Raw genomic sequence first — 6,000 nt, 5'->3', positions numbered from 1 at the left:
AGCACAAAGCCAACTAAGCTCACTAGCAATGCTCAATAACAAGGCAACCAATGCTAAATTAGAGAGCGCAAATACTTAGTTACACAAACTAAGCAATGTGACTAACAAGGTTACACAAACCAAATTAGTCATGGAAGGGAGCTACTTCTATGCTACACAAGCAAGAAGGTAACTAGTGAGCTACACAAGCTAACTAATTACAAGAGCAACTACACAAGCACAATGTATATAAAAGTAATCACAAGCTTGTGTAAAGGGATTACAAACCAACGGGAAGAACAAGGTTGATACGGTGATTTTCTCCCGAGGTTCACGTGCTTGCCAACACGCTACGTCCCCATTGTGTCGACCGCTCACTTGGTGGTTCGGCGGCTAATTGGCATCACCCGCCAAGCCCGCATGTTGGGCACCGCAAGAACCTACCCCGAAAGTGAGGGTAGCTCAATGACATGCTCAACTAGAGTTGCTCTTCGCGGCTCCCACAGGGAGAGCACAATGCCCCTCACAAAGCTCTTCTCTAGAGCACCACACAAGCTTCTTGTGGGCTTCGACGGAGACCACCACCAAGCCATCTAGGAGGTGGCAACCTCCAAGAGTAACAACCACCACTGGCTTCCAACTCGATCACCTAGTGCCACTTGATGCAACCTCACGATGCAATCGCACTAGAATCGCTCTCTCACACAATCGGATGATCACTATCAAGCATATGTGAGATGGAGGGCTCCCAAGCACCCTCAAGCATGGACACAAAGTCCCCCGAGGTGCTCAGCACCAGCCATGGCTGAGACCACCTTCTATTTATAGCCCCACGGGCTAAACTAGCCGTTACCCCTTCACTAGGCAAAACTCGGGATGACCAGACGCGCCGGTCGAATCGACCGGACGTAGGACCTTAGCGTCTGGTCAACGGATGCTCGCCACATGTCGCCACCATTCAAACACAGTCGCTCAATCTCAACGATCAAGTGATGACCGGACGCAACTGCTCAAAGTGACCGGACACAGGACCCCAGCGTCCGGTCGTTTCTAGTAAGGTTCCAGTCATGACCAGACGCGTCCGGTCGGTCACGATCGGACGCAGCATCAGCGTTCGGTCCTTCTCCAACTTCCCTGCATCGCCTATGTCACCATATGTCATCCTGACCGGACGCACTGTGCCAGCGTCGGGTCACTTTTAGTGCCAGCGTCCGGTCGAAGACCGATGCCCGCGCACACTCTGCTGCCACTGATCGGACACAGGACCCCAGCGTCCGGTCCACACTGTGAGACCCTGTCTTTTCTGTATAGGGCGTCGGTGGAGGTTCGAACCCTTCTCGCCTCTGTTCCATTGCCGAGTTCATCCACATCAACTCCAACTTCATCTCCTTTATAAATGTGCCAACACCACCAAGTGTACACCACCATGTGTATATGTGTTAGCATTTTCACAATCATTTTCCAAAGGATTAGCCACTCAACTTGCCACGCCACTCAATCCTAGCGACGATGCAAAGTTAGATCACTCGAGTGACACTAGATGAACGATATGCAAACACGTTTACCCCTCTTGATAGTACGACCATCTATCCTAAACCCGGTCATAAACTTCTCTACACACCTATGACCGGTGAAATGAAATGCCCTAGGTTATACCTTTGCCTTGCGCATTCCATTCCATCTCCTCTAATGTCGATGCAACACATGCACCACCCAATCACCAAATGATATGATCCACTTCATATCATCACGTGATCATATTGGTTCATCGATCTTGACTTCACTTGCTTTTCACCGTTGCCTTCGTCCATCAGCGCCAAGTCTTGCTTAAGCTTCATTGCCACACGGTCCATCGCTCCAAAGCCTCCAACTTGCCCTTCACGCTTGCAACCGGTCCATCAAGCCAAGTCATGTCTTGATCTTCTCCACCTTGATCACATGACTCAATGTCATGTCTCATTTGCAATGAGCTCCTTCATCATCACATGTGTGAGCTTTGCAACTTCTCCAAGCCATTTTCACCTTCATGGCATATGTTGCTCACACACATGTACCTATGGACTAATCACCCGCGTATCTCACATGAACACAATTAGTCCACCTAGGTTGTCACTCAATTACCAAAATCACACAAGGACCTTTTACTACTGTTGATAGAGATTACATAAGTACAATGCATAGGTCTTTTGCAGCCTACTGCCGATAGAGATTACATAAGCACAATGCACATGCACCATATTGATTGGTGTAAAATTACGACTACAAAATTAAATGATGTTGCCACATTAGCTCCTGTTGTGTTTCTTTCTTTTATGGCAATGGCTTCAGTAGATTTCAAGGAAAGCAAATGAAGATACTTACAACTGCTGCTCTTACAGCATCGCTCAGGCACTTTTTCATACTGGTATGGAAGTCCTTGAAGACTTCCATAGCATTAACATCTTCATCAGGTCATCCATGTTGTTCAAGTCCTGGATCATCATGTTGTTCATCAAGTCCTTAATCGTGTTCTAGGGCCTTCCACTTGTTCTCCCTCTGTTCACATTGCACATGAGTTTCTATTTATATTTATATAAAGGCAAGAGTAACAATAAAACACAACCATCACTTACAAATATTTGCATCTGGACAACATAGGAGCAAGATCATGTAGACTAGTGGTACTTCACTTTTGCACGGTTTCGCTTGTTCATCTCAGATGTTTCCTATAGCTTCATTTGTGTGAGACTGCAGAACAAGTAGACCATAGCAAGACTAGACAGGAAATCAATGGGTTCACACTGAAACAAACCGAGATTTCTAATAATTCCTGCACAGATGTGATAGTCCTAGGAATAAAAGCTATAACGTGCAATCTCTATTTCAGCTGATTTCATTTCCATACAAAGCGTTATAAATCATTTATTACAAATTCAAAGTACACTTGGATACTAACATACTACAAACTACGAGATCGAATCTATGGGGATCGATCCACAAACAAGGAAAACAACATTGATCTATCAGAGAGTAACAACGAAGCTTGGTGAAGTCCACATCCGGAGGCATCCTTGAGCGCAGTCGTGACCTTATACCATTCCCAACAATCGTGCAAGTCCATCATTCTGCACGCCGCCAGATGCGTGTAGGGCATGGTCAGTGTTGGTATAAATTAATGCACAGAGAATAATCCACAAGCGCACGGATATTATACCGATGTAGCACTTTACCGGGAGTAACCTAGTTTTATATCGAACTCAAGGAAATGTGTGTGAGAATAACCAAATCTAACTTATCCCAACTTCACAATCAAGGTTAGATAATAGGAGCGTAGAGGAGACTATTAAGGTCTTCTAGTTCTAACTTTGTTAAGCTTTGTCTTATATTGTTCAATTCTAGGGATATTACTAGAGAAAATACAGGCAAAGTATGTTTCCTATAGTAACAATGTCCTGCTAGGCCTACTAACAGGAGATGGACTACAAAGGATTCAACAAGGCTATAAAAGTCACCCTCATGAGCTACCACCGATCCGAAAAATAGGGTACATCCACGAGTAATCGAGTCTAAGCACCACGCTTATACTACGAATACTACTTTAACCCAGGAGCTACAAGGATTAAAGTACTCAAAAGAGAGTCGCAAACCTGAAGAACAATATGAACAAGATGCTTACTTGAATTAGAAGTCGATTACCAGAGAAATCTCAGAAGCAAGCTTAAGAAGAACTTGATTCCGCCAGAGTACAAGCCGTAGAGAGAGCATCGACAGACCGGGACTCCTCCTAACTCTTCCCTCTCACTCTATCTCACTATCTCTAATACAAGACTAGATCCTATTGAGGACTAATATTCTCTTGATTGCTAGCCTTGATCCTAGTGGACATATGAATTAGAGTTTCTGGCTTCTCAGCTCTCAGGATCCAATGAGGCATCTACCCTGGAGGGGGTGCATGCTGGTATATATAGCCTAGAGCATCCAACGTGAGCCCTTGGATCAAACCGACTTAAAGAATGGCAGAGATGCAATCCTTAAGGCAGTGGAGAACTGATATAACAACGAGGCTGACAGGTGGGGCCCATAGGGGTCGGGCGGCCTCTAGGTGGGGCCAAGCGGCCTCACGTGTCAGAGCCACATGTCCCGCTTCGGTGATTCGCCTTCTGGAGTCTTCTAGAGTCTTCCCACATCGATTACGCGGTGGAATTTCGTGATTTCTTTTGACGAATAGGTCCTCCTTGACGGTTTTCTGATTAAATCCTACTGAAAACACAGATTCACCAAAACTCTTGAAATTTGTCAGTTTAAACCCCTAAGTCTACATTGGTGATCCAATTTAGCCATTTATACAAGTTATATTGACGGTTTATGATGAATGTTATCTACCGTCAACAGTCAACACCTATGAGCTTTAAGTGGCCTATTTCTAAGGGATCTAGTGATCCTATTATTTTGGACTGTGGGTTGCATCCTAATATACAATAAATAATAATAATAGTAATATCCACCAAAACCTCTCTAAGTCATGAGTCCACCAATGAATCAGGTTCCCACTCTCATTCTCACAGCCTGAGTCCACCTGAGGAGTCAGGTTCCCACTCTCGCACATCACCTCAAGTCATCTCACCCATCATCCCTCTTCTTCCACAGTCACACCTCCACCTCGCTCTCTAGGTGACAAGGACAACTCCCTCTCGTCCTTGCCTCAACGGCCTCAAGCCGGACCTTAGATCAACCAGGGAGAGAGAAGAAAACAATATCTCACACTAATTGGGGTAACAGAACACATGATACTGTCCATATTAGAGGATGTGGCTATACGTATAGATTATAAACTCTACAGAGTGTGTACAACTTGGAAATCCCACACAAAGTGACCCTAGCGCGGTAGCGATCCGACTAGGGGTCACAACACCCAAACTCGGACCCGTCGTAATGGCACCATCCTGCCTCTCTCAGGCCTGGGAAAAACACCGGGTCGCCACCGGGTACCTGAAGCTGTGAATCCAAACCAACCGGGCCAGTGGTGGCCGAGTCTTGGGATGGTGTGAGCCCTGCGCTCACCCTCCCTAACACTATCCGCTAACTCCTACGGTAATGGTGCCATCCTAAGCAAAGTCACAAGCCTGGGACCCCTCCCATGGAGCATGTGGTGTACACGTAAAAGTCCTGTGAAGCATGATCACACCAACATATCAGTCCCTATATGGCTAGAGCAACCATCTCCTCCAATGGGTCGCAGAAGACCCGTGCCCTCGACGGCACAATCACCACACCTCCTCCGTATCCACAAGTTGTACCCGCCACAGGTACCTTCAGGGAGCCACAAGTACTCCCCTGGCATGTCACGTCAGTCACTCCAGCCGAAGTTCACCCTCATATCTCAACTCCAACTCCTCACTCTCAAGGAAAGGAGAATCACTCATCCCAAGCATCACTACACAAGGCATCGGCTCGAAAGCCTACATGCACTAATGTTGTCCTGTGCATTCATGTTAGTGATCCATCCTTGTAATGAACATGTCAACTTGCTCTCTTTGTTGCATGTGTGGCATTTGACAAATATGTACTATCCTATTTTGAGTAGTGACTAGTACAGATTTTTCGATCAAATATCAACATTACTATCCTATATTCAGTACTGACTAGTACAGATTTTTTGACATGGTGATCCACTTTTTTAAAGCATGTTTATCTCTTGGTGATCCATGATATATTTGTTGTACTGCCCTGTGATAACTGATAACATGTCAGATGCTCAGGTAGCTGTGTTGGCTGCTAGCTGCTCAATTTGCTTGGAGAAAAAAGATAATAGAGAAATAAAATTTGAAAGGTTAGATATATAACAAGAGCTCTGGGCAAGAATAGCCTAGAGGAAACAGATATACTGCATCATGTGCTGCTCTAAATTTTTGGCCTTTTGAGTTTTTTGGTTATGCTAATTTGCAATAATAAATTGGAGCAGACACTGTTAAGATTACTTATTCAGAGGTTCCTGTTGCAGTAAGTTTGTCAGCTTGAGAAAATTTCAAGCAAAATTTCAAT

This window comes from Miscanthus floridulus, chromosome 14 (assembly GCF_019320115.1).
Source record: "Miscanthus floridulus cultivar M001 chromosome 14, ASM1932011v1, whole genome shotgun sequence".
NCBI lineage: Eukaryota > Viridiplantae > Streptophyta > Magnoliopsida > Poales > Poaceae > Miscanthus > Miscanthus floridulus.
The sequence above is the reverse complement of the archived record's forward strand: the minus strand, read 5'-3'. Positions refer to the sequence as shown.